The 11,525-nt window shown below is 36.4% G+C and overlaps 1 long non-coding RNA gene across 1 annotated transcript in view; it reads right to left on the bottom strand.

The window, feature by feature from the left end:
• Positions 1–2,146: 2,146 nt before the first annotated feature.
• LOC141386317 (uncharacterized) overlaps positions 2,147–11,525 on the bottom strand; it is a 36,603-nt gene continuing 27,224 nt past the window's right edge. The window contains exons 3-4 of the long non-coding RNA XR_012408060.1: positions 8,217–8,354; positions 2,147–3,060 (exon numbers count right to left, since the gene is read on the bottom strand). This is a non-coding gene — a long non-coding RNA (uncharacterized lncRNA). The remainder of the gene's footprint in view (positions 3,061–8,216; positions 8,355–11,525) is intronic.

Genomic DNA, 11,525 nt, shown 5'->3' with positions numbered 1-11,525 from the left:
TATTCATAATATCAAAATATTGCAAATATATTGGACAGAATTTCAAAGAGCAGCCTTGGGATGGAGGGGGTCCAGTTCAGGGACCACAGGATCTCATCTCTTTTATACACAGACGGTGTTGTTCTGTTGGCTTCATCGAACACTGACCTTCAGCATGTACTGGGGTAGTTTGCTGGCAAGTATCACGCAGCTGGGATGAGAAATACGCACCAACAAGTCCAAGCCAATGGTGCTCCGTCGGAAAAAGGTGGTTTGCCATTTTGGATGGAACATAAGATTGACAGGCAAATTGGTGCAGTGGCAGCAGTAATGTGGTCGATGTACCGTTCCGTTGTGGTAAAGAAGTAGCTGAGCCAAAAGGCAAACTCTCAATTTACTGGTGAATCTATGCCCCTACTTTCACCTATGGTCATGAGCTTTGAGTCATGACCAAAAGGACAAGATCTTGGATACAAGAGAGAAAAGTCAGCTGAGTTGGATTAGGCATCTGTTTTGGATGCCTCCTGGGTGCCTACCTAGGGAGGTGTTCCAGGCATGTTCACCGGGAGGAGGCACTCGGGTAAAACTCAGGACACACTGGATGGACTATGTCTCTTGGCTGGCCAGGGAATGCCTCACGATCCCCCTGGAGGAGCTGGAGAAAGTGTCTGGGGAGAGGAAAGTCTGGGGTTCTCTCCTTAAACTGCTGCCCCCGCGACCCAGCCCCGAAAAAGCGGTTAAAAATGAATGGATGAAAAAATTAATGAATGAATAAATGAATATTGCAACATATGCTAAATGTCAGTGTTGAACTCAAGACAACATCAGACAAAAAGTCAGAAAGGTATAAGACATCCCAAAGCACCATTAGAATTCTTTTTTTTTAGTTGTGCAAGGATTCAAAACAAAAACTAACCTGCCTATATCAATAAAAAAAAAAGTCAATCGGTTCTTGTTAATGCCACAACAATCATGTCCTTCCTTTTTTATTGAACGAATTTCTCTCGTGAGGATTGCCCTTCTCACAACACATAGTGCTTTCATTCTTCTTTCTCCTCATTAAATGATAACCTGTTTATTACTCAATTCAATCTCCTCTCCAATGCTTATGATAATTTTGCCGGATTTTATGTTGCCTGGAGAAGTTATATATCAGAGTGGTTATAACACACCCCTTCATTAGCGTTTACAGCTGTGCTACTATAAACGCGTGGCCCTATTCATCATTGTTATGATGGCATGTCAGCAAAAGAGCTCTTCCGCTGCTGAAAGGCTCTTGTAAAAGAACGTTTGCGTTGAATGGCTACCGGTTATGGAACTTTAATTGCCTGATTGTCCATGGCAAGAATGGGCTGCTGTCTTGTGAATGGATGGCCAATAAGGCAAAGACGGTCCCCTGGGGCATAAGACCTACCTATTAGCGCCTGTTTTATTCGTCAACGCCAGGCCTCGTTGTTCCCTCCTTTGGTCCATTAGAGTCTTGAACTCCAACTCAAATAAAAGTTTGGTCCTTGCTCTCAAAGTAAACGCCATATGGCAGAGATTCAATCATATCAGAAGTTTAATTAGTCCTACAATCAGTCACCTTTCATGCGACGTCTGCTCAAGCTTAAAGCACACAAAATCTGCTTACCGAAGGGAATCACTGTAGAGGGAATGAGAATATTATAGTTATTGATAGTGACTGGCCGATAAATCAACCTGCCGATTTTGACTATTTTAGCCCACTAGTTTAGCTAAGTGCTTATGTATTGTCGACAGATGCACATTTTGTCAGATATTTAAAGCAATAAAAAGCAAAAAAAAAAGTAATATGTCAGTATGTTAAAATGTTTTATAGTATTTGCTAAAATATATTAACAGTAAGGGCAGCACGGTTGCTCAGTGGTTAGCACTGTCACCTCACAACAAGAAGGTCGCTGGTTCAAGTCCCAGCTGGGCCAGTTGGCATTTCTGTGGTTAGTCTGTATGTTCTCACCGTGTTTACATGGCTTTCCTCCAAGTGCTTCTGTTTCCCTCAAAATCCAAAGAAATATGCTAATATATATATATATATATATATATATATATATATATATATATATATATATATATATATATATATATATATATATATATGTGTGTGTGTTTGTGGTTGTGTCACACCACAAACAATTGAGACAGAGATGATTAAAAACACTTATTTTAATCACAAAAACACACTTACTACAGAAAACATGAACACTAAAACTCAGGAAGATCACGGCGTGCTGAAAATTCAATACTGAACAATAAACTAACTGAAGACAGGGCTATAAATACACAGTACAAGATTAAACAGATGGCAAACAGGGGTGACATCATGTTAAAATAATAATCATCAAGAAACATCGAGCAACATAACAAAGGGGTCACATGATATAAACAAACACACATGGAATCAATCACATGAGACACCACATGGCACAACACAACACAAACAGACCAGACATGTGACAATAGTATTAAAATACCGATATTACACTCGAAAAATGTTCAATTTCAATTCGGTGCTGGGTAAAATATGGATAACCCCATTTTGTTTGGTTTTGTGTGGGATATAAATTTAATGCTTATGTAATTTTAACAAACCAAAGGCAGCATCAAACAACTATATTTCACAATGTAAAATAAATAAATAAATAAATAAATAAAAAGGCACTTTCGACTAGAGACAAACACAAAGAGTCACTTATTTAATGTGAAGTTGATGAAAAAAAGTCCTTTGGCAAGGCATGTTTGTGTAATGCTGGAAACTAAATAGTCATCCAAACAAATAATTACAATATTTTCTCTTCCAAAAAGGCCTGTAAGCAGAGAATAATGCAGAAGCACAACACAGTATCTTCTCAAGCCCTTTTTTTTTATCTAACACAGGCCATAGTGTGGTTCAACTGAAGTATGGGAATGAACTTTGATCCGAAGTGTGATTAAGGTATTATGAAGAGGAACTCCCCACCTTCCTCAGTAATTAAAGGAGTAATTGCCCTAATGTTAAAATCAGTGGGGGGTTAATGCAGGATTCAGTACCTCTAGACAAAAAATCTGATCCCATCCCATTTCCTGTGGGACACAAAAGGCAGAAAATAAAAACAGGACTGTTCTGGACAATTTATCAATGGTTTATTTTGGGGTAACAAGATTTCTGCAAGTGGATTTTTACAAAAGGCAACATAAAAGAAAAAGCATCTGCATAAAAATGACTCTTTAGGGAGAAGGTCAGACTGAGTTCATATAATTAGCTCTAATCAGCATGCTGTGCTTTAGCTGTTAAGCAGTTTCCACTTTGAAAAGTTGCGTTGTTAAATTCATCCTCTTTAAAGCAGGAGCAGAACATCTAATGACATTCAGTGCCACATCTCATGCTGTATTTTCAGCATGAAGTTAATGACATTCAGCTAGTCATATGTTCTTAACATGTCGGCCTGCATTGGGCGACCGACTACATGAAAAAAAAAAAAAAACAGTTTTAATTAAGCTGGTGATGTATTTTATTATAATGTGTCATTTTTATCTTTTATTTCAGAACCCTTGTGAAAATGTAGTTCGCATAGTATTCAAGGTCCTGTGAAACTAAAATAAAAAAGTGTATGTTAGTTTCAGTCTGTTTTTAAGAAATCAAAAGATAGTGTCCAAAATTTGAGTTTAAAAAATACAAAACTGAAATAAACAAATGCTATGTTTGCAGTTTGTCGCTTAAAATGATCAACTATTTTATTTCTCGTCACCTCATACTTCAGGTTTCTCATCAAACCAATCAAATGTTTTCTAGTATGTCCCGCCCTTTTCAACTTCTCCTTTACTGTTCATTTAATGCAATTGAGCTCAACCACTCTCACTGCAGAGCTGTTTTTTCCCACTTCACTAGACCTTTAAAAGTATTATTTACTTCATCCTTTATAGTGCATAAATTACATTTATACATTTTGGTAACACTTTATTTTGATGGTCCATTTGAGTAATAGTGGACTGTCTGCTTAATATCTTTTTATACTGCTCCTTTAACTGACTACAAGAAACTTTGCAAGTAAATGTCAACTTACACTAACCCTAACCCCAACCCCAACCTAACAGTCTATCTAATGAGAATTAGTTGGCATGTAGATGCAATATAACTTAAATTCAACAAACGGACCAACAAAATAAAGCGTGACCTACATTTTTTATGGTAACATTAAACATATGGTAACATTAATAATATTCAAACAGTGAAAGTAGAACTTCATTTGCTGTGTTTAACACATTTAAGTAAACATAAGTTTACTTATGTTTAAATAGTAAAGTAAAAATAAGTAAAAAATAGTTCACAGTGCCCTTGGAGCACATTGTATATTTATTTTATTGTTGTTTATTGTATAATTATTGTAGTGATAACAGCACATTATGTATAATTACAACTAACAACAAGCCAAATATATTTCTAAACCCATCTACAGTAAGTATATTTTATTAATACTATTTATTATTTAAGTGTGTAATTGCCCAGTAAAAAGAACACTAACAATAACACAAAAATATAAAATGTTAAACGTTTTGCTGTGCAAATTAAATTGTTATGATGATAAATTACTACCTAGTAATGCTTTGCAGCATACTCATAATCTTATGTACTGACTAACATACTAAAGCAAGGGTCACCAAACTTGTTTCTGGAGGGCCGGTGTCTTGCAGATTTTAGCTCCAACCCTAATCAAACACACCTGAACAAGCTAATCAAGGTCTTACTAAGTATACTTGAAACACCCAGGCAGGTGTGTTGAAGCAAGTTGGAGCTAAACCCTGCAGGGACACCGACACTCCAGGACCGAGATTGGTGACCCCTGTACTAAAGCATAGGGCTGGAGGTGCAGTCGCCATGCCGCCCCTACCAAGATGCCACTCTGGGCGATCACTCATATTGCCCATGCCTAAATCTGCCACTGCATGACATGTGTCATGAATATGAAGATTTTATGCATGCTTATTACAACTGCAATTAAGTGTCATTCATATTTTTGCCAATGCAAAAATGGCATTGATTGAGATGTCTTTGTTGTGACAACTTGACATTAGCCTGACAACATAAGACATCATAAATCTGTAATAAACATGATTGTCATAAAGCTATTGTAATTGAATATTTTTTTTAAATCATGCATAAAATATCATTTATATTCATGATGATGTGTCATGTCATGATTATACACATTTTATGACAGTCTTATTCCCTTTAAGTAAAGCATTCCCACACAGTATTATTTAAAAGGTACAGTACTTCACTTTCTCAAGGAATATGCGCTACTCATGATGGGGACAAAACTATTTTGGGATGGATGAATCTTTCAAATAACCAACCCAATCTTATCCAGTGAAGCATGTCTCAATGAAATGTCTTTAGCTTTTAAAATATACATAATTATAGATCAATTAGGATGAATCTGCATAAAATGTCTTTTAAAAATGACAAGAAACTTTAAACAAAACAGAAAAAAGATGCAAATAAACTATGATTTATGCTTTTCTTACAAGTCAAACAGAATTCAGAAGCAGAAATTAAAGAATCACCGTAATCATGCAAATAACCCTGCATTGTTTTAATTGAGTAAACAATTATATAATGCACAATTCATCTTTGAGCAACAAACATTTCATTTATTGTGCCCAAATGGCTTAAATTTCAACCCACTAGAAATGATACACATTTTAAACGTTTATCCATTGAAGCACGTCTCAATAAATGTCTTAAGGTTTCACCCATGACCGGCCATATTAAAAAGATTCTTACGTAAGCTAACAATAACAGTTCCCTCCATTCAGTAGCATGCACTGCCGGAGATAAAGCAGGGACGTGCGCAGTATTCAATGAGGAGTAGAGGCAGTGAGACATCGCCCTATCTCAGAGATGGCTTTGCGGTATTAGGACTGGCATACCAACTGATAGTGTGTGATGTCCCTCAGTCATCATTACAGAAGACAAACGACTATACTGGCTCTCAAGAGCATCAACAGAGAAGAGATGTACTCGTACGCACCATCATTTCTGACAATGAAATCAAAGAGACAGAGATCGTATGACTCAATGAAAGCATGCAGTGGAACGTAAGGGAGATACATTTGCTAGGATTCAATAAATGATATCACAGCTCATATATTGAAAACCTGTGGCTATATTATCTGCGCCACATCTCAACACGTTTTGCATTGCATACTGGGATATGGTTCATGATTAATATTGTCCTCCGCTATGCTTAAAGGAAAGCCATGCTCTCCGCTTTCCTCTTCTTACATCAGATTTGCGCTCTTGAAATCTCCCAAGTCACCGTCACCCTTACATGCCAATTACAAGGACCAAAATGTTACCCAAGTAATGCAAATCACGAAGAACTCGGCTCTTAGAGGTGCTGGCCTTTTGATTTGTTTCACTTCTACAAACTTAGTGCAAAATTATTGACATAAGATGAATACAGGTCTCCACAAACAGCAGAGATAATAAGGCCCCTCAGGAGTATACACAATGTCCGATGTCTGACTGCGTAGACTAACAAACAAGGGGTATGGCATGATAAAAATCACCACACTTTCACTGGAAGAGAGATCGAGATAATCACTCTCTCGCTACGGGGGCGAAAAAAAAGAGATCATCAACACTTGCCAAAGCATGTAATTATAGAAGATACGAAACATTGTCAGACTGCATCCATCTGGGTTCAGCCAAACCAGTGATGCCCAATATGGTGCCAGGCTGTAATTAATGCAAACGGCACTACATGTTTAAAGGGTTAGTTCACTCAGAAATGAATATTCAGTCATTATTTACTCACCACGGTGTTTTTATAAAGCCATATGTTCAATGTATTTTAGAAAAGAAAGAGAGAAAAATTAAATAACAAAACAATGAGCTGCTCGCATTAGTGAGTTTAATGCTTTTCATATAACAATGTACATATAACAATATTCACCATTTGTAATTATTACACCCCAAAACAGAATTTAAATATTAAATCTACAAGTTGTATGTGTGATTTACATACACATATACATACATACATATACATATACATATATACATATACATACATACATACATACATACATACATATATACACACACACACACACACACACACACACACACACACACACACAACAGTTCTGTCTGGTTCTTGAATCTGATTGGCTGATAGCCTTGAGATATTTAAGTAATATCAGCATCTGTAAGCCTCTTCACCCTTTGTGTATTACTCTGCCCACATACAGCCAGCAACAAGCAGGCACTACAGTTTGACAAAATATTACTGCTATTAGACAACAAAATGTACTTTTGAGTTTTTATCAGTTATTTAGATTGCAACTTTGCAGTTTATTTGCAAGAATAGTGTCCATTTTTAAATATTTTACAATTTCTGAGAGAACTCGTCGGTGGCCATGAACCTGCCATACTGAGTAGACCAAAGACGGTTGACGTTTTCTATCTACAAGATGGCGCCAGAACCGCATAAAATCTAACGCTTAGAAGCTTATAATAATTATCTGATTTCTAACTACAGTATTTCAGATCAAATCCCTATTAAACTTGTAAGCATACCTGCCAACATTCCTGTTTTTCCTGGGAATATCCCTCATTTTGTAACAATCTCCCCCAACCATCCCGTTTTTTTTTCCTCTGGAAAACTCCCATAATTTCAGCCACCCCCCTCTTTGGTACAGTCTGCAAACACCTCCGGGTTGCCAACTTTGGTACAGTCTGATCGCAGCGGCTGCCCAAAACCTATTGCATCCTATCCCGGTTCTCAACAGTGTTATTCACCCCCGAACACTGATTTACAGAGAGACATGTTGGCAGGTTAGATGATCTCTCACTTTAGTATGTTGTGATTTTCTCTGCTTTTAGTTTTTGTACATTTGGTTTTTGCTTTTCAGCGAATCCTCTATATACCCTTTCAGATCTCAAATTTCTCTTGCGAGTACCATTTTCTCTGTTCTCACGTAAATCCACTAGTGGCCACTGTCGACTGATTGACTGACTGACTACATGACTGACTGACCAACCGATCGACTGACACACCCTCCTCCTTCTCTAAACCCCAAACGTGTTTTCAAAAGCACAGATTGAACTGCACAATCACTTTCCTAAACCCAATCCAGAAAAAGAAAAGCCCTTGCAGCAGCCTGATTTCACCACATTCTCACCCTGTTATTTACATGTTTATTTTATTTTTCGGCTTCTGTTTTTGTCTTACCTGATTTCTGGAACCGATCTTCACCAAACTCGAACCCCTTCATCCTCTCTGTATCTCAAGTCCACAGATGTACATGGTGAGCAAACAGGACAAACTGGTAACAGCGGGAAAGCATTCCATACAGAGGTAAGTGGTCAGCTGGTAAGCACAAAAAGGAACAGCGTCATACTGCCACGTTCTCTTTAAAGACAAAATGCAGCAATACATACTTTAATCTTTATAATTTGCAATCTCCAGTAATGGATAAAGGGGTACATTTTCAGAATAAGCCTTTGTTGCATTACCCCTTTACTGAAATTAACCAATCTGAAAAAGGCTGACAACAGAGTGCATTGAACAAAGAAATAATTTGTTTGCTCTTGGTGTAAAACTTACAAAAAGACCTACACTTTAATCTAAGTGAAGACACAGCAGCCATCAATACACACACTATCATTGGCCTATAGCTTTCTAAAAGTCTCATCCGTAGTGAGAGGTGAGGGAATATTTCGGCAGAGAGAGATGGATGAGGGAAAGAGAGACCAGAATGTAATAAAAGCAGAAAAAGTGGATAGAGAGAGTGAGAGAGAGAGAGAGACAGAGAGAGAGAGTAATAGAATAAAGCCCAGATAGAGCAAAGTGATAGAGAGGCAGCAGAGATCGAGAAATGGAAGAATAGATGAAGGGCAAAAAGAAAAAGGTCTGTCTGAATGAGGAAAAGCAAACAAGCAAAAGGAGCGGCTAAAAAGGAGGGATGAAGAGGGCACAGCCGGAAGCTCTGAAGGAAAAGGAGCAAATGGTTTTGGCTAAAGAGAACAGACATCAAAGGCAAGAAGAGCAGCCAAGGAGTCAAGCGGGCTCTGAAAGTTAGTTAGATTGTAGGGCGACGCTGGCAGCTTTCGGCTGATTCCTGCCAATGGAGAGAGTCCTCTGTTCCTCCCTGAGACGCCGCTGAGGACAGCAGTTACAGCCGCCGATTTAATCAGTACATTATGCACTTACATAAGTCCATAAAGTTTTATGCATGCTCCAAGGTTTTATGGCCTTATGCAAGATTTTTTTTTCTAATTCTTTAAATATCATTCATTGCAGTGTCAAAAGTGACATGGGTCATATATTAAGATGAAAATCTTAATACCAAGAAAAAAAATATTAATGCTTTATGAGAAGTTCTCATAATATAGTTTGCACATTGAAAATTTTTGAATTAGCATTATATTGGAAATGTAATGGTATAAACGAACTAATATTATATTTATAATGTGGAAAAAATAATAACCATCAATTACTATGGACATTTGAATACAAGGCTATGTACAGTATATGCCCAGTCAGTCAAGAATCAACATAAACTAACAATAGCGCAGCAACAGCAGTTGTTGTTGTTATTATTCATTCATTCATTTTCTTGTCAGCTTAGCCCCTTTATTAATCCGGGGTCGCCACAGCGGAATGAACCACCAACTTATCCAGCATGTTTTTATGCAGCGGATGCCTTTCACCCAGTCACCCAGTGACCTTCTTGCTGTGAGGCGACAGCACTACCTACTGCGCCACTGCATCCTTTGTTGTTGTTATATTTATGATATTTCTAAAATGATTACATTTTTCTAAACATATATTATATGAATTGAAATAATGTAACCACCACCACCCCCACTGCAGGCCCATAGTCAGCCTGTTGTAAGGGGTGTTTTTTTTTTCTCAAAATGTGGACCTTTTTGCAGTTCTTTAACTAATTTTCTGTTTAATTATGAGATGTATATACTGCATTTTAGTGACATTTTACGTGCTATTTTAAGCTGAATTAGCTTGTAGGAAGGTCATCATAACCAAAGTTTTTAATGTACCAAAATATTATTATGAAATATGAATAAATACTTACTTTTAAAACAAATTTACTACATCATATACAGTATTAATAGAAAAAAAAATAGAAATATGTTAAAAGTTTTCAATTCAAAACTCTAGCTTATTGTTATTTATTAGGCAAATAACAAACTGGCCAGCACAGCAGATTTCCTCAGTCAAAATTTGTCCATTGGAATAATTATTTTTTATAAAATAATATAATACTAAACATTAAAATAATAATAATAATAATAATAATAATAATAATAATAATAATAATAATAATAATAATAATAATAATAATAAAGGAGCTTCATGACTTGTCTAGCTTCTCTTGTAAAAAAAAAAAAAAGTACATTTAATTGAAAATTCATGGATAACAAAAAATTAATTTTAATTAACGGCCACTTTTGGTGCTTTTTATGGGACATTTTTTTTTGTTCCAAGAACAAGCTCCAAGATTTAGAATAAAAGTTGCTGGTAAAATGTTTTCTTTATTTAAAAAATGCATTAGTGAAAGATGACTTCACTTACTTCTGATTGTATATATTTTTTTGCACGGATGGATGTTGGCCAAAAAAAAAAAAAACTGTTGGCCAAAACTGATTAGCTGAAGTCACATTGATGTGATGGTCAACAGAGGATTCTGCTTGGCCTTAAACCTTTTTCAATATGGGACAAATTTTAGACCTTTGACATTAAGCGGTGGGACTTCCCGGACCTTCCCTTTCCCCCAGCTATGGGCCTACACTACCACTACTATTACTACTACTACTACTAATAATAATAATAATAACAATAATAATAATAATAATAATAATAATAATAATAATAATAATAATAATAATAATAATAATACAACAACAACAATACAAAAACATAAAAAATAAAAATAAATAAATAAATAAATGAATAAATAAATAAATAAATAAATAAATAAATAAATAAATAAATAAATGAAGTTTCATAAACTAATTTCGAGAGGAGCACGTGATATGATTGACTGCAGCCGGCCACTCATCTAAGCTCATTAGCTAGCCAATCGGAACGATCCAAACCCACTATAAATAACCTAGCTAAGATGTACACCCCTATCTTCGTTTTCCGAAGAAACCCCCCATCCACCCCTTCTCCTCCTTTCCTCTTTTGCCGAGGGGAGCTCTCGAGAACACCTGACCTCGTACTCCCCTCACATGCTTTATGGACCTGGCGGGAGCCCTGGGCTCAACTATCTCCGAGCTCAGGGTTCTCTCCCGGGACAGCATGCCAAACCTGCTAACTTGCTAACAAGTTGTCAAACAGTATCTAAGTGTGAACTCTTGAAATAAATAAATAAATAAATAAATAAATAAATAAATAAATAAATAAATAAACGTGCAACAAACTGCACAAATAAAAAACAACAGCTTATGCAGCAATAAGCATTTCCCATGTTAGTCCATGCAACATGAACAAAGGAAATACTGTAATAATCTGTGG

This window comes from Danio rerio, chromosome 6 (genome assembly GCF_049306965.1).
Source record: "Danio rerio strain Tuebingen ecotype United States chromosome 6, GRCz12tu, whole genome shotgun sequence".
NCBI classification, from domain to species: domain Eukaryota; kingdom Metazoa; phylum Chordata; class Actinopteri; order Cypriniformes; family Danionidae; genus Danio; species Danio rerio.
The sequence above is the reverse complement of the archived record's forward strand: the minus strand, read 5'-3'. Positions and strand labels throughout refer to the sequence as shown.